The sequence below is a fragment of the Pseudophryne corroboree genome, chromosome 9 (assembly GCF_028390025.1).
Source record: "Pseudophryne corroboree isolate aPseCor3 chromosome 9, aPseCor3.hap2, whole genome shotgun sequence".
In the NCBI taxonomy this organism is placed as follows: domain Eukaryota; kingdom Metazoa; phylum Chordata; class Amphibia; order Anura; family Myobatrachidae; genus Pseudophryne; species Pseudophryne corroboree.
Window position 1 is genome coordinate 167189762 of NC_086452.1, and position 27523 is coordinate 167217284.

A 27523-nucleotide genomic window follows, 5' to 3' on the forward strand; every position below is an offset into this window, starting at 1 on the left:
AAAATGTGGAATGGACATACATCCACTCTATAAACCTTCAACTAGAGAGCCACTAGATGGCACTGCTCCGTCAGTTACAGCTCCAATATAATCAGTAAAACCACTAATATTACTTCAAAGTATGAAGAAATTATGAATTCAGATTACATGGACCTAGATCTGGGAGCCCAAAAATAACCATACACTTTTACATGAAATGAAAACTGTCTCAGACTGCCAAAACAAAAAGAGAGACAAGAACCATAGTGCGGACTAATGTGATAGCAGTAGTTGAACAATTACACGGTATATGTGAAGTACTCACGTGTATCTAGCTTATATACAGTTACTTACAGTAAAGCGAATATATGTTACAGTAAGCTTTCAAAATAAAATAAACTGTACTTCCACCCTGTACAAGGAACAGGAGGACGATGTTCCAGAATAACTCCCCTCGAACACCCAGGTTCCGTTGTAGAACCTGCGATGCTGAGTGTACTCGCAAGGTTAGGAGTTAGCCGTATGGTCTCCTATAATGTTCCAGGAGAAGTCCCCCAACCCTCTCACAAACCTCCCAGCACCCCTCCAAATACACACTGGACTGCAATGTCCCCCTGCAATGAGAGCGTCTCGCAACTTCAGACTGGTAGGCAGGTGAGCATCACAGAGCCTCCCCACAGTAACCCCACCACACACCCAAACAACCGGAGTGCAGTCCAGAGCATCTCCACAGCTGCTAGTGGATTCCGGAGACAACGTGAGAGGATAACAGCCCTAACTAGGGATCAGCTAAGGGAGCACTGTAGTGGGCAACAGTACGGCTGCTAAGGAATATGGATACACCTCTATACCAGCATACCGGAGGGAGAAGGCCATGGAACAGCTAGAGAAATAGCCAAACTGTCGCACTTGAATGATGCCCTCAGGTATTATAGTAGGTGCACAGGTCACAAATATAAAAAGGGAGAAGGAAAAAAGTAATCAAGCAAGGGTAAATGTAATCAGGCAGGAAGGGGGGGGGGGGGGGGCGCACTGTAAGGGACGGAGTAGGGTCACACAAGAGGGGGGATGGTATCAAGTATGGGGTAGCAGAAAAGGGGAGAAGAGAATGTTAGTAAAAGAAGGCAGGGGAAACAAACAATGGTAGTGCCTGGGGAGTCTGTGAAAACCCAGACTTTTAGCTAGTCAACCAGGTCGTAGCATATAGTGTAATATCGGACTCTCAGCAGAAGGATCGCAGTGCATCCAGTGTCCAGCAGAGGAGAGGGCACCGATGGGGTCACCAGCATAACCCGTAGATGAATACTATGAGCCTGAAATCATCCCTAGGATTAGCTGCCAGTGTCCCAGTGTTGGCCGACCACAGTAGGCTGAGACAGGGGGTATTTCGGTGATCGGCGTTAACCCGCGTCCATGCTGCAATGCGCAGAGCAAGTAAACAGGGGTCAGCTGGGAGATCAGATGAGCAAGTGGCTAGGCGAGCGGAGAGAGCCGACGTCCACTCGGCAACGGAGCAGAGACACGGGCGCCCCCGCAATTCAGCAAGGAGCCGGGAGAGCAGCCGAGCCACCCGCAGGGTTCAGAGGGCCCCCGGCGGCAACAGATCTCACATACCCGGGCAGCAGCTCTCAGCAGTCAGGGACTCCCAGCTGCAGCCATCTCAGACAGGGTGGGAGGGGGCACGGATCCCGATCTCCCGGACGTCCCGCAGGTAAGCTCGACCCGCATGCACCCGCACCGTCTGCAGTCCGAACCCGACAGGGGCCTCCGTCTTCTGGACGATCCGCACAGGATGCCGAGCCGGTCGTCACACAGGGGCTCGAGGCAGCAGCGCAAACCGTTTGAGGGCGCCAAGGTACGGCCACAATAAGGAGCCTCTCCCGATTCGATCTCCACCTCCCCACGATGATCTCCGGGGCATCGGCGGCAAACTAGGGCACAGTGTCAGCTGTCAGTCCGTAAAGTTTCCGGGGCACGGGCAGGTAACGTATAGGGAAAGCACCGGGATGGCTGTGTATAGCTAGCACAGTCCGGCTAGCCCTCAGTACAGGAGGTTGTTAGCTGTGGGGGAAATGTCGGGAGTTATAGCCCGTAATAGCAGGCACACAGCATTTCCAGCGCCCACGCCAGGTTTCGCTCCAGAAGTTCCGGCTGTCATGCAGGCCACCAACAGATGCGGCCGGACTCCGGTGCAGGTAGAGGCTTCCTCAGCAAAACGGGTATCCGCGGATACCTCAGATCACACCCTCCCGTTAAGTGTGACCACAGCACCCCGAAGGGCTATTAAAACATAGAAATAATGAAAGGGCTATTAAAACATAGAAATAATGATTATCCCGTAGCCTGTGTCAGAAGCTGAACTAAAATGCGGCCATACTTGATGCCCCGCCCACCGGAAGTCTCACCCTCTTTCTTTTATAATCATACTTGAAAACTCCATAAACATTGCCTGAAAAAAAAAGCTTCAGAGATCACACAGGTAAGGTCAATAAAAAAAGATACAATTATATCTAGATTACCTAGCACACGAAGTAATACAGTTACAGCACTATGTACAGGGCCGGCTCTGCCATCAGGCAGCGTTAGGCGGCTGCCTAGGGGCGCTGGACCATGGAGGGAGCCACTGAATAAATATAGCAATAAACTGAAGGATGTCTCTGTGCGTCCAATCAGGGGCAGCTGCCACTATCAGACTGTGCCACATAGTGTCTCAGCACTGACACATGTAACATCAGGTCATGTGGAGGCACATAAGAGGTGGATGTAACTATGGCTCCTGAGGGGCGCCCCCACTGCCGCTCCTCATAGCCCTGATGCACCACCTCCAGGCCCCTGGATCCCGGCTCTCCAGCAGCAAGCAACACCTGACTACATTTCTGCTCCCGGCAGCGTCACTGTAATGCTGCTGCTGCTGCCTGTAAGAGGAACCCTGCCAATTACAAGGGAAAACAAGGAAACGGGTGTAGTATGGTATGCCGGCGGTCGGGCTCCCGGCGACCAGCATACCGGTGCAGGAATCCCTACCGCCGGCATACCAACAGCTGGGCGAACGCAAATGAGCCCCTTCAGGGCTCACTGCGTTCGCCACGCTGCGGGCACGGTGGCGTGCTATCTATTCTCCCTTCAGGGGGGTCGTGGACCCCCAAGAGGGAAAAGAAGTGTCAGTATGCCGGCGGTCAGAATTCCGGCGCCGGTATGCTGGTCGCCGGGAGCCCGACCGCCGGCAAAATGAAGACCACCCTAAGGAAACAACTTTTAGGTAAGTAACCCATGGGGGTTTCTCTGGGACCACAGACAGTACAGATCTTACAGCCCAATGGGTAGTTTGCACTTGTAAACAACATAATAGGGAAAACACAGGCACTGGGGCACAATACAGTACATATGAAGGAGGGAGGGGAGAGGGGCAGTAATAAACGTACAGATGGAGGACGGAACACAATATGGAGCATGCAAATATAAAGATGTATGCACATACTATTAAATATCCTCACGAGACCCCATATTATTATTATTATTAACAGTTTCTTATATAGCGCAGCAAATTCCATTGCACTTTACAACTGGACACAATTAGAAGACAAAACTGGGTAAAAACAAACAGTCATAGAGGTAGGAGGGCCCTGCTCGCAAGCTTACAATCTATGGGGAATATATATGCAGTATATATAAATACCCTCCAACATTTTCCACATAAAAATAGGAACAAATTAGGAAAGGGTGTGTGGCCATGGGTAGAAGGGGGCTTGGCCGCACCCCTTTTCCTATACTTTCAGTGGAAGTTTGGAGAGCCAAAAATGGGTACAGACCATAAAAAAAAGGTACTGTACCTGCCTAAAAGGTACAGTTGGAGGGTATGTATATATATATATATATATTTAGTGATGTGCACCGGAAATTTTTCGGGTTTTGTGCTTTGGTTTTGGATTCGGTTCCGCGGCCGTGTTTTGGATTCGGACGCGTTTTGGCAAAACCTCCCTGAAATTTTTTTGTTGGATTCGGGTGTGTTTTGGATTCGGTTGTTTTTTTTTTACAAAAATCCCTCAAAAACAGCTTAAATCATAGAATTTGGGGGTCATTTTGATCCCATAGTATTATTAACCTCAATAACCATAATTTCCAATCATTTCCAGTCTATTCTGAACACATCACACCTCACAATATTATTTTTAGTCCTAAAATTTGCACCGAGGTCGCTGGATGGCTAAGCTAAGCGACACAAATGGCCGACACAAAAACCTGGCCCATCTAGGAGTGGCACTGCAGTGTCAGACAGGATGGCAGATTTAAAAAATAGTCCCCAAACAGCACATGATGCAAAGAAAAAAAGAGGTGTAATGAGGTAGCTGTGTGACTAAGCTAAGCGACACAAGTGGCCGACACAAACACCTGGCCCATCTAGGAGTGGCACTGCAGTGTCAGACAGGATGGCAGATTTAAAAAATAGTCCCCAAACAGCACATGATGCAAAGAAAAAAAGAGGTGCAATGAGGTAGCTGTGTGACTAAGCTAAGCGACACAAGTGGCCGACACAAACACCTGGCCCATCTAGGAGTGGCACTGCAGTGTTAGACAGGATGGCAGATTTAAAAAATAGTCCCCAAACAGCACATGATGCAAAGAAAAAAAGAGGTGCAATGAGGTAGCTGTGTGACTAAGCTAAGCGACACAAGTGGCCGACACAAACACCTGGCCCATCTAGGAGTGGCACTGCAGTGTCAGACAGGATGGCAGATTTAAAGAATAGTCCCCAAACAGCACATGATGCAAAGAAATAAAGAGGTGCACCAAGGTTGCTGGATGGCTAAGCTAAGCGACACAAGTGGGCGACACAAACACCTGGCCCATCTAGGGGTGGCACTGCAGTGTCAGACAGGATGGCAGATTTAAAAAATAGTCCCCAAACAGCACATGATGCAAAGAAAAAAAGAGATGCAATGAGGTAGCTGTGTGACTAAGCTAAGCGACACAAGTGGCCGACACAAACACCTGGCCCATCTAGGAGTGGCACTGCAGTTTTCTAGCGAGAGGATGAGTGCTTCCATCCACATGTGAATCTGAACCACTAGCCATGAACATAGGCCAGGGCCTCAGCCGTTCCTTGCCACTCCGTGTCGTTAATGGCATATTGGCAAGTTTACGCTTCTCATCAGACGCTTTTAATTTAGATTTTTGGGTCATTTTACTGAACTTTTGTAGTATACTTGACGACACAGAGGTAGAGCAGTGGACTACTGTACTGTACTGCAATATATTATATACTGGTGGTCAGCAAAATTCTGCACTGTCCTCCTACTATATATACTGCGCACAACTAAAATGCACCACAGGTATGGATGGATAGTATACTTGACGACACAGAGGTAGGTAGAGCAGTGGACTACTGTACGGTACTGCTATATATTATATACTGGTGGTCAGCAAAATTCTGCACTGTCCTCCTACTATATATACTGCGCACAACTAAAATGCACCACAGGTATGGATGGATAGTATACTTGATGACACAGAGGTAGGTAGAGCAGTGGACTACTGTACCGTACTGCTATATATTATATACTGGTGGTCAGCAAAATTCTGCACTGTCCTCCTACTATATATACTGCGCACAACTGAAATGCACGGGTTAACTATGGTATGCCGGCGGACGGGCTCCCGGTGACCAGCATACCGGCGCCGGGAGCCCGACCGCCGGCTTACCGACAGTGTGGCGAGCGCAAATGAGCCCCTTGCGGGCTCGCTGCGCTCGCCACGCTACGGGCACGGTGGCGCGCTATGCGCGCCACGCACGCCACGCTATTTTATTCTCCCTCCAGGGGGGTCGTGGACCCCCACGAGGCAGAATAAGTGTCGGTATGCTGGCTGTCGGGATCCCGGCGCCGGTATACTGTGCTCTGGGATCCCATCAGTCGGCATACTGAAGACCACCCAAAATGCACCACAGGTATGGATGGATAGTATACTTGACGACACAGAAGTAGGTAGAGCAGTGGACTACTGTACCGTACTGATATAATACTGGTGGTCACTGGTCAGCAAAATTCTGCACTGTCCTCCTACTATATACTACAATGCAGCACAGATATGGAGCGTTTTTCAGGCAGAGAACGTAGATATTTTCAGCACACTGAGCACAGATATTTGCAAGCACACTGAGCACAGATATTTGCAGCACACTGAGCACAGATATTTGCAGCACACTGAACACAACTGAGAGAACGCTGCACGTCCTCTCCCTATCATCTCCAATGCACGAGTGAAAATGGCGGCGACGCGCGGCTCCTTATATAGAATACGAATCTCGCAATAATACGACAGCGGGATGATGACGTTCGGGCGTGCTCGGGTTAACCAAGCAAGCCGGGAAGATCCGAGTCTGCCTCAGAACCATGTAAAATGGGTGAAGTTCGGGGGGGTTCAGATCCCGAGGAACCAAACCTGCTCATCTCTAATATATATATATATATATATATATATATATATATACACACGTTTTTGCTCCGGCAGTTGGCTCAGCCCCTGCTATGGGGCTGACTTGCTCAGGTGCCCTCCTCCAGGGGTAAAACCCTTTGCATAACACCAAACGATAATGATGAGGCGGCACTCGGAGTCTTGTGAAATAACAACAAACTGTAATGGTGCAGAATCAACGTTTCGGGGTTTCCCCCTTCGTCAGGATAAGTGCAATACAAACAACAGTGAGTTTAAATACAACTTACCCCCTCCTACAGTTCATACCCTTCTGTCCGGTGTCGCTTGCCGCGCCGTCCCGGGCCTCAGACTGACGTCACTGACGTCTCACCGGAAGTGACGCGTCGGTGCTGGGAGGCGCGTCCATAGCAACCCAGCTTAGAGTCTACAACAAAAAACCATAGATACCAGTGGACTACTGTACGGTTCTGCTATATATTATATACTGGTGGTCAGCAAAATTCTGCACTGTCCTCCTACTATATATACTGCGCACAACTAAAATGCACCACAGGTATGGATGGATAGTATACTTGACGACACAGAGGTAGGTAGAGCAGTGGACTACTGTACCGTACTGCTATATATTATATACTGGTGGTCAGCAAAATTCTGCACTGTCCTCCTACTATATATACTGCGCACAACTAAAATGCACGGGTTCACTATGGTATGCCGGCGGACGGGCTCCCGGTGACCAGCATACCGGCGCCGGGAGCCCGACCGCCGGCTTACCGACAGTGTGGCGAGCGCAAATGAGCCCCTTGCGGGCTCGCTGCGCTCGCCACGCTACGGGCACGGTGGCGCGCTATGTGCGCCACGCTATTTTATTCTCCCTCCAGGGGGGTCGTGGACCCCCACGAGGGAGAATAAGTGTCGGTATGCTGGCTGTCGGGATCCCGGCGCCGGTATACTGTGCGCTGGGATCCCGTCAGTCGGCATACTGAAGACCACCCAAAATGCACCACAGGTATGGATGGATAGTATACTTGACGACACAGAAGTAGGTAGAGCAGTGGACTACTGTACCGTACTGATATAATACTGGTGGTCACTGGTCAGCAAAATTCTGCACTGTCCTCCTACTATATACTACAATGCAGCACAGATATGGAGCGTTTTTCAAGCAGAGAACGTAGATATTTTCAGCACACTGAGCACAGATATTTGCAAGCACACTGAGCACAGATATTTGCAGCACACTGAGCACAGATATTTGCAGCACACTGAACACAACTGAGAGAACGCTGCACGTCCTCTCCCTATCATCTCCAATGCACGAGTGAAAATGGTGGCGACGCGCGGCTCCTTATATAGAATACGAATCTCGCGATAATACGACAGCGGGATGATGACGTTCGGGCATGCTCGGGTTAACCAAGCAAGCCGGGAAGATCCGAGTCTGCCTCAGAACCGTGTAAAATGGGTGAAGTTCGGGGGGGTTCGGATCCCGAGGAACCGAACCCGCTCATCTCTAATATATATATATATATATATATATATATACACACACGTTTTTGCTCCGGCACTTGGCTCAGCCCCTGCTATGGGGCTGACTTGCTCAGGTGCCCTCCTCCAGGGGTAAAACCCTTTGCATAACACCAAACGATAATGATGAGGCGGCACTCGGAGTCTTGTGAAATAACAACAAACTGTAATGGTGCAGAATCAACGTTTCGGGGTTCCCCCCTTCGTCAGGATAAGTGCAATACAAACAACAGTGAGTTTAAATACAACTTACCCCCTCCTACAGTTCATACCCTTCTGTCCGGTGTCGCTTGCCACGCCGTCCCGGGCCTCAGACTGACGTCACCGTCGTCTCACCGGAAGTGACGCGTCGGCGCTGGGAGGCGCGACCATAGCAACCCAGCTTAGAGTCTACAACAAAAAACCATAGATACCAGTGGACTACTGTACGGTACTGCTATATATTATATACTGGTGGTCAGCAAAATTCTGCACTGTCCTCCTACTATATATACTGCGCACAACTAAAATGCACCACAGGTATGGATGGATAGCATACTTGACGACACAGAGGTAGGTAGAGCAGTGGACTACTGTACCGTACTGCTATATATTATATACTGGTGGTCAGCAAAATTCTGCACTGTCCTCCTACTATATATACTGCGCACAACTAAAATGCACGGGTTCACTATGGTATGCCGGCGGACGGGCTCCCGGTGACCAGCATACCGGCGCCGGGAGCCCGACCGCCGGCTTACCGACAGTGTGGCGAGCGCAAATGAGCCCCTTGCGGGCTCGCTGCGCTCGCCACGCTACGGGCACGGTGGCGCGCTATGTGCGCCATGCTATTTTATTCTCCCTCCAGGGGGGTCGTGGACCCCCACGAGGGAGAATAAGTGTCGGTATGCTGGCTGTCGGGATCCCGGCGCCGGTATACTGTGCTCTGGGATCCCATCAGTCGGCATACTGAAGACCACCCAAAATGCACCACAGGTATGGATGGATAGTATACTTGACGACACAGAAGTAGGTAGAGCAGTGGACTACTGTACCGTACTGATATAATACTGGTGGTCACTGGTCAGCAAAATTCTGCACTGTCCTTCTACTATATACTACAATGCAGCACAGATATGGAGCGTTTTTCAAGCAGAGAACGTAGATATTTTCAGCACACTGAGCACAGAAATTTGCAAGCACACTGAGCACAGATATTTGCAGCACACTGAGCACAGATATTTGCAGCACACTGAACACAACTGAGAGAACGCTGCACGTCCTCTCCCTATCATCTCCAATGCACGAGTGAAAATGGCGGCGACGCGCGGCTCCTTATATAGAATACGAATCTCGCGATAATACGACAGCGGGATGATGACGTTCGGGCGTGCTCGGGTTAACCAAGCAGGCCGGGAAGATCCGAGTCTGTCTCAGAACCGTGTAAAATGGGTGAAGTTCGGGGGGGTTCGGATTCCGAGGAACCGAACCTGCTCATCTCTAATCTATATATATATATACACACACACGTTTTTGCTCCGGCACTCGGCTCAGCCCCTGCTATGGGGCTGACTTGCTCAGGTGCCCTCCTCCAGGGGTAAAACCCTTTGCATAACACCAAACGATAATGATGAGGCAGCACTCGGAGTCTTGTGAAATAACAACAAACTGTAATGGTGCAGAATCAACGTTTCGGGGTTTCTCCCTTCGTCAGGATAAGTGCAATACAAACAACAGTGAGTTTAAATACAACTTACCCCCTCCTACAGTTCATACCCTTCTGTCCGGTGTCGCTTGCCGCGCCGTCCCGGGCCTCAGACTGACGTCACCGTCGTCTCACCGGAAGTGACGCGTCGGCGCTGGGAGGCGCGTCCATAGCAACCCAGCTTAGAGTCTACAACAAAAAACCATAGATACCAGTGTAAACAAAGCGCCGTGAATACTGCATAATACGACACGGCTTTAAAACAAATCAGTGCATACTCTATCATATATTCTTAAAACATTTGTGAGTGTTAAAATATCAGGTGCTTACCACAACAACATAAAAGCATTTTTCAGTATATACCAACAATATACCTTGCTGTATATAAAAAAAGACATAATGATAAAAAACTCTCAAACCCCTGTTTGTTCCCAAGGTGCCTTAATTTCCACTACAAGCTCCTCTTTTCTGATATATATACTGCTCACTTGTTACTATATCAACTAAAATCCCTTTCCTCAGTTCTGTTGTCCAAGTCTACATAAACTCAAATGATAAGTCCCTATATGTAGGACCACTATTGCTGGAATTCTTTGTGATCAGGACCTAAATAAAATTGATGAGGCCTAAACTGTCATTTAGACCTGCTGGTTTGAGGGTATTTAACCTATGAATCCACATGGATTCTAGCTGCAGAAGTTTCCTACCCCTATCGCCTCCCCGCATGGAGTCTGGCACGTGATCAATGATTCTATGTTTAAAGGTGGCCATCGTGTGTCTATATTCCACAAAATGTTTAGCCACAGGTTGGTCCCCCTTGCCTGAGGCAAGGGCATTTCTTATTGCCAACCTGTGCTGTGCCATCCTGAGTTTGAAGGAACACTCAGTTTTGCAGATGTAATACCTGCCACATGGGCAGATGATCGCATAGATGACAAACTTGGTGGTGCAGGTCAGGGGCCATCTTATTGGAAACTTTTTTCCTGAACATGGATGCACGATGTGATCTCCCACTGACACGTTGTGCATCCCGTACACTTAAAACAACCGGTTTTTTTTCGTTTTAAAAAATGCTCAGGTGCTACTTTAAACTTGGCCATGTCGGTTTTGACTACCATATCTTTAATGCTTCGGCCTCTTACGTAGCTGGGCATAATCCGTTGGTGCCGAAACATAGGTAAATCTGGATCAGTGGCCACCATGGGCCATAGACGCCTGACTTCCTTACATGTCTGGTTGCTATGAACATCAAATTCACAAACCCAGGGAATTACTTCACCCAGTTCTTTCACCTTCTTGGGTTTAAGGCTCTCGTCCCTGTTGGTTCTTTCAGCTTTCTCTCTTGCTTGAGCCAATAACTGCCGTGGGTAGCCTCTAGCACTCAATCTCAGCTCCATCTCATCTAGTTGTATATCTCTCTGTTGTGTGCAACTATTACTTTTACATACTCTCAAGAATTGAGAATAGGGCATACTTCTCATTGTGGATGCTGGATGACAGCTGTCATACCTCAGTATGGTATTGCGGTCAGTGGATTTTCTGAACAAAGACGTCATCAACTGGCCTTCTTGAATTGTTATTTTAAGATCTAGAAAACAGATTTCTCTGGGACTGCTGTCCATTGTTAATTTTACTGGACTGTCCGAGATATTATGCTTTAAGACAATCTCTTCCAGATCAACCACCTTTCCATGCCACATCAGGAGCAAATCATCTATATATCTATAATATAGAAATAATCTGCTAGATATCTTGCTATCAGTGAAGAACAGATTACGTTCCACATCCCACATAAAGGCATTCGCAAACGAGGGTGCCACGGAAGACCCCATGGCACACCCCGTTAGCTGCCTGTAAAATTGGCCGTCAAAACTGAAAAAATTGTGTGTTAGTGTAAACTCCAGTAATGCCATAAAGAAATCTATGTCCGGGCCCACATATGCAGAGTTGCCTGTGATCAATTGCCTAACCGCCTGCAACCCTTGCCCGTGGGGGATGCAAGTGTACAAACTTGTGACATCAATAGTGGCTAATGTAATGTCGGTTGGAATCTGATCAAAAGAAGAAAATTTATGTAATAAGGTAGTTGAGTCCTTAAGGTGAGTGAAAGTACCCTGTATACAGGGTTGCAAATAACTATCCAGGAAGATCGCAATTGGCTCACACAGAGACCCCCGGGCAGATATGATTGGGCTGCCCGGTGGTCTCTGCGCGTCCTTATGGACCTTGGGGATAGTGTAAAACAGTGGGGACACCGGATATTCAGTCACCAATTTCTGTAGCACTTCAGATGAAATAATTTCCTCATCCCTTGCTTGCTGCAAAATACACTTTAATTCGGCCAAATACTCAAATGAAGGATCATGAGGTAGTTTACCATACGTCTGTTCGTCATTGAGCAGTCTCTGGCACTCCGCCTTGTAGTCAGTCACCTCCTGGATCACTATAGCTCCTCCCTTATCCGCGTTACGGATCACAATGTCTTTTCTCTTTTTGGAGAGCCTCCCTTTCTTCTCGTTGTAAATTGTGATGTCTTGTGGTCTGTCTCCTACTGCTGGTAGCCTCCAGCATCCTATGGAATGTCCTGAGCGAGGCATTGTGAGAGATAGGATCAAACCGGGACTTGGGGCCTAGTTTTTGGATCCTAGGAGGTAAAGGTGCTTTTTGTTTGATCGGTGGCTGTTTACTGAAATGTTCTTTCAATTTTAAAGTGCGGTGCAATTTGAAGGTGTTAATCCTCCATTTGAAGTCATCACCATAATTCGTGGGTACATATGAAAGCCCCTTACTAAGGACTTTTGTTTCCGCTGGAGAAAGTGTGGTTTTGGACAGGTTAAATATTAATGTTTCTTCCCCCTGGGCAATTTTGGCCAGGTTCTGTCTTTTGTTTTGTCCGCCCCGTCTAGTGCATTTCTGTTTCTTCCCCGTGCCGGGGCCCCAGCATGGGTGTTGGTCCCTAAAGGGGTCTCACGTTGTGAAGAAGACGGTGAAGAATTGCGGCCCTCATCCGATTTACTGGCCGAGGTGTTTTCGAACCGGACTGACTGTCTCTCCCTCCGATAGCGTTGAAACTTTCCTCCTGGGTGGGCAGTGATTGTGGACCCCAGCCATGGGTATACTCGATGGTGAGCATAATCCAGCTGCACTTTGACGAGTTTTTCTTTCTTGAACTTTAATAGGTTGTTTTTATATTGGTCCACTTGTTCTTTAAGTCTGGTGAGCCAGCTCACGGACTGCTCAGCTGCCAGTAGTTGCGCGTGTTCCCTTTCAAACGTGTCAATCACTTCTCTGGTTTTGGTGTGTTCCCTCGTTGATTCATCAATAACCAGCAGGATCAAATCCATGGAACATTTATTAAGTATGGAGATCCACTTTTTGCAGAATTCCATGCTGTATCTGCCAATCGTAGGCACATTGTGCACTCTGAACCCCCTGGGTAGCTGTTTGGCTCTATAGTAGTCGGATAAGGTGCGGCTGTGGTATAAGTAGTCTAGTTCTCTTTTCTTTAAGCGCAAAAGGTTTTTAAAAGCATCCTCATTTGTGGTAGCTTGTGTTTCAGAAAAAATGGGATCTTTATGTAAAATGTTCTCTGCCTCCAGGTCAGAGAAACTTAAAGTCTCATAGGTATCACAATGTAGTAAAAAAGAAGTAAAATCACCTTGGTCCATGGCAGGAGCCGTCATCCTTGCGGAAGCTTAAAGTGCGGTGCAAACCAAAAAAGTGCTTTATCATAAATGTACAAAAAAGTGACACGTGCAGAAGAAGTGTTCATGAGGAATAGGAAAGTCTGTATCCGATGAAGATTGCCCTGTGCCCTGAGCTGAGGACCCCTGTGCCTGCACGGCACCCTGGGACCTAATACACACACGTTTTTGCTCCGGCACTCGGCTCAGCCCCTGCTATGGGGCTGACTTGCTCAGGTGCCCTACTCCAGGGGTAAAACCCTTTGCATAACACCAAACGATAATGATGAGGCGGCACTCGGAGTCTTGTGAAATAACAACAAAGGGGTATATTTACTAATATTCGTAATTTCCCGGCTGAGGTTAAAGATCTAACACGAATGACATCGAAAGTGTGATTTTGCAACTTTTTGAATTTATTACGACTAATTTACTAAGCTGTCGTATTTTTCTACTTCGTGTTTTGCCATGTCGATGTCATTCGTAGTTTTGTTTGGTAGAATGCGGCCGATTTAGTGGTTTTGCGGCCGTGTTATGTGTTTTTTTTACGGCTGCGTCACATTTTAGTCATGGCAGTGTTTGTCCGTTCACGGCCGCTTTTTTTTCTTAAGTTTCGTTTTTGTCACTCTCGTTCGTGATTGGTTTGATTCGTGATGGAGGAGTGTCTGTGCACATTACTAAAAAAACGCCCCAAACCGACCGCACCTCGTGGGTTTAGCTAGTGGAGAGGAGAGAGGAAGGTGTGTTAGGAGTTGGTGAGTTTTCTGGAGTTTTTGGTGGATTTGTTGTGGATTTTTGCGATTGTTGAGTGCTGTACTGTGTGTGTAAGTAGTCTTGTCATACTTGTTGTGTAGTTTTTTCAAAGTTTGTCTACTTTTTTGTCCTTGTTTTTTTTTTCAAGTCTATTGTAATTGTGTGTGTGTGTGTGTGTGTGTGTGTGTGTGTGTGTGTGTGTGTGTGTGTGTGTGTGTGTGTGTGTGTGTGTGTGTGTTGGGTGTGTGGTGTGTAGTGGTAGTGGAGGAGTGTGTTTTCTGTTTTTTTCTCTCTGTGTTATTTGTAGTTTGTCGGGATTATGTCCCAGTCAGAGGTCAGTGTGTTGGTGGAGGTGAGTGAGAGGGAGGAGGTGAGTGAGGTGGAGGAGGTTAGTGTGAGGGAAGAGGTGAGTGAGGTGGAGGAGGTTAGTGAGAGGGAGGAGGGGGTCCCTGTTGCTGCATTCTCCAGTGATAGTGATGGTGTTGTGGCTCCGCAGCCACGCACCACTTCAAAGACTGGGCGCAATGTGAAATTCAGCTATGCTGAAAACATGGCTTTGGTGCAGGAGCTGATGAGGCATCATCGGCAGTTGTTTGGCCATGATGCTGCCAAGGTGTCCACACGTAGGAAGTCTGTACTGTGGGGGAAAGTCATTGCGGCAGTGAATAGTGAGGGTGTGGTGAGGCGGACTGAGGACACATGTCGCAAGCGCTTTTATGATATAAAGCGCCGTGTCAAGGCAAAGATGGCCAAGGAGGCCAAATCAGCCCGCCAAACCGGGGGTGGACCCCCCTTCCGTGCTTCTTATCGGGATTGGGATGAGCCTGTGCGTTCCCTTATTCCACCCGAAGTGGTTGGTGCGCTTCATGTCCGGGATTCTGACCGGCCAAGGCAGGATGGTGAGTATTTGTTAAAAATTAAAAAGTGTTAACATCTGTGTGTTGTCATTTGTTGTTTGTAATTTAATCCTGCTAATTATGATTGTCACTTTGTTAATTGTTACCTTGTGTTGGTGATGTCGTGCAGGCCTGGCCAACCTGTGGCTCTACAGGTGTTGGCAAACTACAAGTCCCATCATGCATTGCCTAATTTTTGTTAATAGTGAACGCTACATCTGTTGCAGTGCATGCTGGTATGTGTAGTTTTACTACATATTCAGAGGCCCAGCTTGTCCATAACTGTTTTTTTTTTAAACACAAAATAAATGCTTTATTTGCATTTCTGTTTATTGTGTGTTGTTGTGTGTTGTCCTTTTTTTTAAAAATTTATAGGCATATTTTTTTGACAAAAACATTTTTATGCAGATATTTAAGGCTAGTGTTGTATTTGTTGTTAAAAATTTGTAAGCTTAGCGTGCAATATTGTTGTTGAGTCAAGCTATGTTTTGTTTTAAAAACACCATTATAATATTGTGCATTATTTGGCTTTGTGTATGGATTAATTAGTGTAATTGATTCTTATTTAAAGGATACACACCCAATGAAGTCATCCAGAAAAAAATATACATAAAATTGTTTACTTATCATTAGGTTCCAGATGTTTACATCACAATAAGGAAATTCAGATAACAATGAGTATTCAAAGTATGTTCATAATGTTTTTTCACATTTCTCTGACGTCCTAGTGGATGCTGGGAACTCCGTAAGGACCATGGGGAATAGCGGCTCCGCAGGAGACTGGGCACAAAAGTAAAAGCTTTAGGACTACCTGGTGTGCACTGGCTCCTCCCCCTATGACCCTCCTCCAAGCCTCAGTTAGATTTTTGTGCCCGGCCGAGAAGGGTGCACACTAGGGGCTCTCCTGAGCTTCTTAGTGAAAGTTTAGTTTTAGGTTTTTTATTTTCAGTGAGACCTGCTGGCAACAGGCTCACTGCATCGAGGGACTAAGGGGAGAAGAAGCGAACTCACCTGCGTGCAGAGTGGATTGGGCTTCTTAGGCTACTGGACACCATTAGCTCCAGAGGGACCGAACACAGGCCCAGCCTCGGAGCTCGGTCCCAGAGCCGCGCCGCCGGCCCCCTTACAGAGCCAGAAGCAAGAAGAGGTCCGGAAAAATCGGCGGCAGAAGACATCAGTCTTCAACAAGGTAGCGCACAGCACTGCAGCTGTGCGCCATTGTTACTCAGGCACACTTCACACTTCGGTCACTGAGGGTGCAGGGCGCTAGGGGGGGGCGCCCTGAGCAGCAATGTAAACACCTTGGCTGGCATAAATACACCACATATAACCCCCAGGGCTATATGGATGTATTTTAACCCCTGCCAGAACTCACCAAAAAGCGGGAGAAAAGGCCGCCGAGAAGGGGGCGGAGCCTATCTCCTCAGCACACGGGCGCCATTTTCCATCACAGCTCCGCTGGAAGGACGTCTCCCTGACTCTCCCCTGCAGTCCTGCACTACAGAAAAGGGTAAAAAAGAGAGGGGGGCACTAATTTGGCGCAGTTTTGATACTAACAGCAGCTATAAAGGGAAAAGCACATTTTATAGTGGTATTCCTGTCTATATATAGCGCTCTGGTGTGTGCTGGCATACTCTCCCTCTGTCTCCCCAAAGGGCTAGTGGGGTCCTGTCCTCTATCAGAGCATTCCCTGTGTGTGTGCGGTGTGTCGGTACGATTGTGTCGACATGTTTGAGGAGGAAAATGAGATGGAGGCGGAGCAATTGCCTATTATAGAGTTGTCACCCCCTAGGGAGTCGACACCTGAGTGGATGAGCTTATGGAAGGAATTGCGTGACAGTGTCAGCTCTTTACGACAGACAGTTGACGACATGAGACAGCCGGCTACTCAGCTTGTGCCTGTCCAGGGGTCTCAAACGCCATCAGGGGCTTTAAAATGCCCGTTACCTCAAATGGCAGACACAGACACGGATACTGACTCCAGTGTCGATGATGAGGAGACAAACGTGACTTCCACTAGGGCCACACGTTACATGATTGAAGCAATGAAAAATGTATTGCATATCTCTGATAATACAAGTACCACTAAAAAGGGTATTATGTTTGGTGAGAAAAAACTGCCTGTAGTTTTTCCTGTATCCGAGGAATTAAATGAAGTGTGTGATGAGGCGTGGGTTTCCCCCGATAAAAAACTGATAATTCCTAAAAAGTTATTGGCATCGTACCCTTTCCCGCCAGAGGATAGGGCACGTTGGGAAACACCCCCTAGGGTGGATAAAGCGCTCACACGCTTGTCTAAACAGGTAGCACTACCCTCTCCTGATACGGCCGCCCTAAAGGAACCTGCCGATAGGAAGCTGGAGAATATCCTAAAATGTATATACACTCACACGGGTGTTATACTGCGACCAGCAATCGCCTCAGCCTGGATGTGCAGTGCGGGCCTGGTGTGGTCGGATTCCCTGACTGAAAATATTGATACCCTAGATAGGGACAGTATATTACTGACTATAGAGCATTTGAAGGATGCATTTCTATATATGCGTGATGCACAGAGGGATATTTGCAGACTGGCATCAAGAGTTAGCGCGCTGTCCATTTCTGCAAGAAGAGGTTTATGGACGCGGCAGTGGTCAGGTGATGCGGATTCTAAAAGGCACATGGAAGTATTGCCTTATAAGGGGGAGGAGTTATTTGGGGTAGGTCTATCAGACCTGGTAGCCACGGCAACTGCTGGAAAATCCACATTTTTACCCCAGGTAGCTTCTCAACCTAAGAAGACACCGTATTATCAGGCGCAGTCCTTTCGGCCCCATAAGGGCAAGCGGGCAAAAGGCGCCTCATTTCTGCCCCGTGGCAGAGGGAGAGGAAAAAGGCTGCAACAAACAGCCAGTTCCCAGGAACAAAAGCCCTCTCCCGCCTCCGCAAAGTCCTCAGCATGACGCTGGGGCTTTACAAGCGGACTCAGGCACGGTGGGGGCCCGTCTCAAGAAGTTCAGTGCGCAGTGGGCCCACTCGCAAGTGGACCCCTGGATCCTTCAGGTGGTATCTCAGGGGTACAAATTGGAATTCGAGACGTCTCTCCCTCGCCGTTTTCTAAAGTCTGCTTTACCGACGTCTCCCTCAGACAGGGAGGCAGTATTGGAAGCCATTCACAAGCTATATTCCCAGCAGGTGATAATCAAGGTACCCCTCCTACAACAGGGAAAGGGGTACTATTCCACACTATTTGTGGTACCGAAGCCGGACGGCTCGGTGAGACCAATTTTAAACCTAAAATCCTTGAACACTTACATACAAAGGTTCAAATTCAAGATGGAGTCACTCAGAGCAGTGATTGCAAACCTGGAAGAAGGGGACTATATGGTGTCTCTGGACATCAAAGATGCTTACCTACATGTCCCAATTTACCCTTCTCACCAAGGGTACCTCAGGTTTGTGGTACAGAACTGTCACTATCAGTTTCAGACGCTGCCGTTTGGATTGTCCACGGCACCCCGGGTCTTTACCAAGGTAATGGCCGAAATGATGATACTCCTTCGAAGGAAGGGAGTTTTAGTTATCCCTTACTAGGACGATCTCCTGATAAGGGCAAGATCCAGGGAACAGTTGGAAGTCGGAGTAGCACTATCTCAGATAGTGCTGCGCCAGCACGGTTGGATTCTCAATATTCCAAAATCGCAGCTGATCCCGACGACACGACTTCTATTCCTAGGGATGATCCTGAACACAGTCCAGAAAAAGGTGTTTCTCCCGGAGGAGAAAGCCAGGGAGTTATCCGAACTAGTCAGAAATCTCCTAAAACCAGGCCAAGTCTCATTGCATCAATGCACAAGGGTCCTGGGAAAGATGGTGGCTTCTTACGAAGCAATCCCATTCGGCAGATTCCACGCAAGAACCTTCCAGTGGGATCTGCTAGACAAATGGTCCGGGTCGCATCTTCAGATGCATCAGCGGATAATCTTGTCACCAAGGACAAGGGTGTCTCTCCTGTGGTGGTTGCAGAGTGCTCATCTTCTAGAGGGCCGCAGATTCGGCATTCAGGACTGGGTCCTGGTGACCACGGATGCCAGCCTGAGAGGCTGGGGAGCAGTCACACAGGGAAGAAATTTCCAGGGCTTGTGGTCAAGCCTGGAGACATCACTTCACACCATCTACAATGCTCTAAGCCTAGCAAGACCTCTGCTTCAAGGTCAGCCGGTGCTGATCCAGTCAGACAACATCACGGCAGTCGCCCACGTAAACAGACAGGGCGGCACAAGAAGCAGGAGGGCAATGGCAGAAGTTGCAAGGATTCTTCGCTGGGCGGAAAATCATGTGATAGCACTGTCAGCAGTGTTCATTCCGGGAGTGGACAACTGGGAAGCAGACTTCCTCAGCAGACACGACCTCCACCCGGGAGAGTGGGGACTTCACCCAGAAGTCTTCCACATGATTGTGAACCGTTGGGAAAAACCAAAGGTGGACATGATGGCGTCCCGCCTCAACAAAAAACTAGACAGGTATTGCGCCAGGTCAAGGGACCCTCAGGCAATAGCTGTGGACGCTCTGGTAACACCGTGGGTGTACCAGTCAGTGTATGTGTTCCCTCCTCTGCCTCTCATACCCAAGGTACTGAGAAACATAAGAAGGAGAGGAGTAAGGACTATACTCGTGGCTCCGGATTGGCCAAGAAGGACTTGGTACCCGGAACTTCAAGAGACGCTCACAGAGGACCCGTGGCCTCTACCTCTAAGAAAGGACCTGCTCCAGCAGGGACCCTGTCTGTTCCAAGACTTACCGCGGCTGCGTTTGACGGCATGGCGGTTGAACGCCGGATCCTGAAGGAAAAAGGCATTCCGGATGAAGTCATCCCTACCCTGATCAAAGCCAGGAAGGATGTAACCGTACAGCATTATCACCGTATTTGGCGTAAATATGTTGCGTGGTGCGAGGCCAGGAAGGCCCCTACAGAGGAATTTCAACTGGGTCGTTTCCTGCATTTCCTGCAAACAGGACTGTCTATGGGCCTAAAATTAGGGTCCATTAAGGTTCAAATTTCGGCCCTGTCGATTTTCTTCCAGAAAGAACTGGCTTCAGTTCCTGAAGTTCAGACGTTTGTCAAGGGGGTACTGCATATACAGCCTCCTTTTGTGCCTCCAGTGGCACCTTGGGATCTCAATGTAGTTTTGGGGTTCCTAAAATCACATTGGTTTGAACCACTCACCACTGTGGACTTAAAATATCTCACATGGAAAGTGGTAATGCTGTTGGCCCTGGCTTCAGCCAGGCGTGTCTCAGAATTGGCGGCTTTATCCTATAAAAGCCCTTACCTAATTTTTCATACGGACAGGGCAGAATTGAGGACTCGTCCTCAATTTCTCCCTAAGGTGGTTTCAGCGTTTCACTTGAACCAGCCTATTGTGGTACCTGCGGCTACTAGGGACTTGGAGAACTCCAAGTTGCTGGACGTAGTCAGGGCCCTGAAAATATATGTTTCCAGGACGGCTGGAGTCAGAAAATCTGACTCGCTGTTTATCCTGTATGCACCCAACAAGCTGGGTGCTCCTGCTTCTAAGCAGACTATTGCTCGTTGGATTTGTAGTACAATTCAGCTTGCACATTCTGTGGCAGGCCTGCCACAGCCAAAATCTGTAAAAGCCCATTCCACAAGGAAGGTGGGCTCATCTTGGGCGGCTGCCCGAGGGGTCTCGGCTTTACAACTTTGCCGAGCAGCTACTTGGTCAGGGGCAAACACGTTTGCTAAATTCTACAAATTTGATACCCTGGCTGAGGAGGACCTGGAGTTCTCTCATTCGGTGCTGCAGAGTCATCCGCACTCTCCCGCCCGTTTGGGAGCTTTGGTATAATCCCCATGGTCCTTACGGAGTTCCCAGCATCCACTAGGACGTCAGAGAAAATAAGAATTTACTTACCGATAATTCTATTTCTCGTAGTCCGTAGTGGATGCTGGGCGCCCATCCCAAGTGCGGATTGTCTGCAATACTTGTACATAGTTATTGTTACAAAAATCGGGTTAATATTGTTGTGAGCCATCTTTTCAGAGGCTCCTCTGTTATCATGCTGTTAACTGGGTTCAGATCACAGGTTGTACGGTGTGATTGGTGTGGCTGGTATGAGTCTTATCCGGGATTCAAAATCCTTCCTTATTGTGTACGCTCGTCCGGGCACAGTATCCTAACTGAGGCTTGGAGGAGGGTCATAGGGGGAGGAGCCAGTGCACACCAGGTAGTCCTAAAGCTTTTACTTTTGTGCCCAGTCTCCTGCGGAGCCGCTATTCCCCATGGTCCTTACGGTGTTCCCAGCATCCACTACGGACTACGAGAAATAGAATTATCGGTAAGTAAATTCTTATTTTTTCAACAGTACGCCAGAGAAGCACCACAGCCAGGCCACAGCCAACACTGCCAAGTGATGCAGATGGTGGGAATGCAGGTAAGAATTCACTGTAATCACATATTCTGCAAACACATTGAAGATCAAAATATTAATGTTTCTCTTATCACATAGGTTCTTCTTCTGCAAGCCGCCCTCCACTAAGGCGACCATCACAGGGCTCGGTGAGTGTGCCTAGGAGGCCAACCAAGAGACGTCATCTTGAGGCTGAGTCTGCTGCTCCATCATCACCACCCCGGCGGCGCATCTCCGCAGTGTTGCCCCTGCCACCACAGGCAATTTTGGCAAGTCCACAAAGTGAGGAGCCACAATCACCTCAGCTGTCTGGTGAGTAAACATAAAAGATAATTGTCACAAAAATTCAAAACAGTGTGGTCTATGAATTAACCTGGATAAGGCTTAATGAATTGAAAAACCACTGATATGTGCAAGGTGTTCTATGCTGAAAAAGTGTAAAATAAAACATTTAAAAATCTGTTCGTCCCTGTTTGGCTTGTGCCTTTATCACCTTGCACATATCATTGGCTTTACAAATCCTTAGGTCTTCTCCATGTTAATTCATCTGCACCACTGTTTGTGTAGTGTCAAAAGAATTATATTTGTTTAATTTCTTATTCCAGCCAATAATCACAAACAACAAGCACATGTTATTTTTGTCATTTTTTAGTTTACATTTTCAGATGTGATGTTGGCCATAGCAACCATTTTTTGTTTAAATCTTCTTCTTTTTTTTAAACGTAAATGTAATCTTGAATCCAAATGTTTGCCGTGGCCAACATCTCCATTTCGAAACATAGGCCACCTTAAGACATTTACCTGTTTTTTTTGGTTTTAAAAAGTATTATTTGTTAGTTTAAAAAGTTACACACACACAACACTGACTGGCTTTATCAATTTATGAGTGTGTAAACCACATTTAATGCATTGTGTGTGTTTCACAAAAGGAAGGGGCATACACAATCTGGAAATGCATTAATGTAAAATGGCGAAAGTTCTTCGTGTTTGCAAATTAATTATGGCTTAGAGTCCGAGAACTAACAAATTATTTTTACAATTGAGTTTTGAAAATTAGAAGGCACATATGTGTTTCAAAAGGTAAGCTTCCTAGGTAATTTGAGCACACAAACTCTGAAACATTTTCAACATGAGTATTATTAAGTAAGCCATGTTTTGGTCAAGCAAAGAAATATTATTTATGCTAAATAGTGGCTGTTATCAACCCCATACAGAACCACCCATCATGGTCGAGGACGCACAGCAGGAAAGTGACCAGCAGCCTACCTACACACTACACCTGCAGCCCATCGATCCTACCCAGCCAACCCCGCAGCAGGACATAACACAAACACCCCAAACATCCGTTAGCCCCCAATTGATGCCAACAACACCCCAGCAACAAATGTCCCCTGACTTTTGGAACAGTTGGGCCACACAACAGGCACAAAACTATGCCTGCCTGAACACCCACACCCAACACCTTGCCAGTCTGCCCCATCATCTTCCTCGCATCAGTCGGAACTCAGGCAGACTGATAGTTCAGGTAGGCAGAATAGCAAATTCAATGGAACAAATGAGGGCAGACAACAGTCAAATGCTTGCCAATTTAACAAGAATCATCGATGAACAACAGCGGCAGCAACAAGCCCTAATCCAAATAATACAACACAACCAAGTGGTCCACGAAAATTTATCAAGAATTATTGCCAGCAACACTGCCACAAATAACCAACTGAATGCAAGCATACACAACCTCAGCCAAAGCATTAATGTGTTGGCATCCCAACAAGTCAGCTCAAGCTCCGGAACTACTACACCAAGCCAGACCCCAGTTACCTCCCCTGTTAGACGCTCCAGCAGAACACGGGCCACCGAACCTGGTCAATCCTCTGCACCCAGCACAAAAAAAAAAAAAATAAGGAAGGATGCATCAAATGTTTGTTACAAAATAAATTTTTTGGTATTGTTTACCCAAAAATGCCTGTGTCCGTGCAAATCATTTTAAAAGACGCAATGTGTATGGTTTAATGGGGTAATGAGTGACACTGTAAGTTAGTCAAATTACAGTATAAATGTACAGACCAGTATTATAAAAAAAAAAAAAAACACAACAAAAAAAACATTCACACCTACAATACATTTAATAAAAGTGGTTAGTCAAGGCTATTTGAAACTAAACAATACTTACCGGAAAAATAACGCAGAATAACTTCTTGCCTTACCTGCCTCCCTACATCTGTACTCACACTGTCACCAGATGTTTCTAACTCACCTACTTGCTGACTGTTTTCTTCATCAACATGTGGCAGATGTTGGGACAAACACAGATTATGAAGAAAACAGCAGCAGAACACAATCCTAGTCACCTTTGAGGGACTATACAACAAAAGCCCAGCAGATTTATCCAGACACCGAAACCTAGATTTCAGCACCCCAAAACATCTTTCTATCACATTCCACGTAGATTATGTGCATGATTGTAATTGTGTTCAGCAGGAGAATCAGGTTGGGACAATGGAGTAAGTAGCCAAGAGTAGCAGCCATAACCACCATCACCTGAAATACAGATATAGCCAACATTAGTACATGTGTATTTTGAAAAAACACCTAAAAAAAAACAGGAGTTTTAAGTTACCACACATACACACAACACACTTGGAACATACCCAGCAGCCAGCCATCAGGCATTTGTCCGTCCTCAAATTTATCAAAGAGGGATGACTGACTGAGGATGAAGGCGTCATGGCAGCCACCAGGGTAACCTGCAACCACACTCATAATTTTTAGATTTGCATCACAAACCACCTGGACATTAGTTGATTGTCTAGAATGCCGATTGGTAAAGACATATTGCCTGCCCCTAGGTGGTCTCAGCTCAACGTGTGTGCAATCTATGGCACCCAGCACATTGGGCATGCCAGCAAGCTCATAGAAAGCTACCCTGACTGCATGCCACTGCGACTCCTGGGTAGGGAAGCAGATAGAGGCATCTATATGGGGTTCCAAGACATCCAAAACCTGAGTGGACATTAATAAATATAAGGTGAGTGTCATGATCTGTAATCAATACAATACTGTGTTCTAAGACCTAACAGAAGCAACACTTAGACATAGACGTGTATGTATATTTCAACTCACCTGATTCAAATATTTGGAAAAGGTGGGCTGGGAGATACCAATGACGTCGCCTGTCACAGCCTGGAAGCTCCCAGTAGCCATAAAGTGCAACACAGCCAGGAGTTTGTGCAGGCCTGAGACAGAGCGAGAGCATGCTGTCTCAGGGTCTAGGTCCAGTTTGACAAGGTCATACAGACGGAAAATGTTGCTTCTATTTAGCCGAAATATCTGTATGACCCTATCATCAGACAATGCGTTTAAGTTTAAACGCCCCCTAAAAAAACGAGGCCGGCGCAGCCTCCGCGGCACCTGTACAACCTGCTGACCATGTTCACTTACCTGGCCCTGATTTCTTGAAGACTCATGGAGCAGTCTCAGGTATCCCCCAGCAACCAAAAAATCAGTAGCACACACAGCAGCAGCCATTTCAGAGTGAGAGTTATTCAAAATGTGCCTGGGACTCTTTTATAGGGCCAAACATTCAGGTGTGACGAATGGATAATTGAATACACATGTAAACACGCTTATCAAAAGCAGGTCTACTTTTTTTTAGGACTTTTTTACGATTTGTATTTTTTCACGACCGCAAATGCATTTTCACAGTACACATTACAAATACGAATGGTTAGTAAATGACCGTGATTCATACCTAAACAGCCGCGTTTGGCCGAAGGTGTATTCATTCGTATTTTTTTACAAGAACTTCCAAATAAATACGAATGCTCTCATCACTGCCGTGATTTGAGTTTAGTAAATTCCCGAGATGACACTTTGAAGAAAAAACGTCATCTCGGTCAAAATCGGGACCTTAGTAAATATACCCCAAACTGTAATGGTGCAGAATCAACGTTTCGGGGTTTCCCCCTTCGTCAGGATAAGTGCAATACAAACAACAGTGAGTTTAAATACAACTTACCCCCTCCTACAGTTCATACCCTTCTGTCCGAGGTCGCTTGCCGCGCCGTCCCGGGCCTCAGACTGACGTCACCGTCGTCTCACCGGAAGTGACGCGTCGGCGCCGGGAGGCGCATCCATAGCAACCCAGCTTAGAGTCTACAACAAAAAAACATAAATACCAGTGTAAACAAAGCGCCGTGAATACTGTATAATACGACACGGCTTTAAAATAAATCAGTGCATACTCTATCATATATTCTTAAAACATTTGTGAGTGTTAAAATATCAGGTGCTTACCACAACAACATAAAAGCATTTTTCAGTATATACCAACAATATACCTTGCTGTATATAAAAAAAGACATAATGATAAAAAAACTCTCAAACCCCTGTTTGTTCCCAAGGTGCCTTAATTTCCACTACAAGCTCCTCTTTTCTGATATATATATTGCTCACTTGTTACTATATCAACTAAAATCCCTTTCCTCAGTTCTGTTGTCCAAGACTACATAAACTCAAATGATAAGTCCTTATATGTAGGACCACTATTGCTGGAATTCTTTGTGATCAGGACGTAAATAAAATTGATGAGGCCTATACTGTCATTTAGACCTGCTGGTTTGAGGGTATTTAACCTATGAATCCACATGGATTCTAGCTGCAGAAGTTTCCTACCCCTATTGCCTCCCCGCATGGAGTCTGACACGTGATCAATGATTCTATGTTTAAAGGTGGCCATCGTGTGTCTATATTCCACAAAATGTTTAGCCACAGGTTGGTCCCCCTTGCCTGAGGCAAGGGCATTTCTTATTGCCAACCTGTGCTGTGCCATCCTGATTTTGAAGGAACACTCAGTTTTGCCGATGTAATACCTGCCACATGGGCAGATGATCGCATAGATGACAAACTTGGTGGTGCAGGTCAGGGGCCATCTTATTGGAAACTTTTTTCCTGAACATGGATGCACGATGTGATCTCCCACTGACATGTGCGAGCACGTTGTGCATACCGTACACTTAAAACAACCGTTTTTTCGTTTTAAAAAATGCTCAGGTGCTACTTTAAACTTGGCCATGTCGGTTTTGAGTACCATATCTTTAATGCTTCGGCCTCTTACGTAGCTGGGCATAATCCGTTGGTGCCGAAACATAGGTAAATCTGGATCAGTGGCCACCATGGGCCATAAACGCCTGACTTCCTTACATGTCTGGTTGCTATGAACATCAAATTCACAAACCCAGGGAATTACTTCACCCAGTTCTTTCACCTTCTTGGGTTTAAGGCTCTCCTCTTCTGTTGGTTCTTTCAGCTTTCTCTCTTGCTTGAGCCAATAACTGCCGTGGGTAGCCTCTAGCACTCAATCTCAGCTCCATCTCATATAGTTGTATATCTCTCTGTTGTGTGCAACTATTACTTTTACATACTCTCAAGAATTGAGAATAGGGCACACTTCTCACTGTGGATGCTGGATGACAGCTTTCATACCTCAGTATGGTATTGCGGTCAGTGGATTTTCTGAACAAAGACATCATCAACTGGCCTTCTTGAATTGTTATTTTAAGATCTAGAAAACAGATTTCTCTGGGACTGCTGTCCATTGTTAATTTTACTGGACTGTCCGAGATATTATGCTTTAAGACAATCTCTTCCAGATCAACCACCTTTCCATGCCACATCAGGAGCAAATCATCTATATATCTATAATATAGAAATAATCTGCTAGATATCTTGCTATCAGTGAAGAACAGATTACGTTCCACATCCCACATAAAGGCATTCGCAAACGAGGGTGCCACGGAAGACCCCATGGCACACCCCGTTAGCTGCCTGTAAAATTGTCCGTCAAAACTGAAAAAATTGTGTGTTAGTGTAAACTCCAGTAATGCCATAAAGAAATCTATGTCCGGGCCCACATATGCAGAGTTGCCTGTGATCAATTGCCTAACCGCCTGCAACCCTTGCCCGTGGGGGATGCAAGTGTACAAACTTGTGACATCAATAGTGGCTAATGTAATGTCGGTTGGAATCTGATCAAAAGAAGAAAATTTATGTAATAAGGTAGTTGAGTCCTTAAGGTGAGTGAAAGTACCCTGTATACAGGGTTGCAAATAACTATCCAGGAAGATCGCAATTGGCTCACACAGAGACCCCCGGGCAGATAT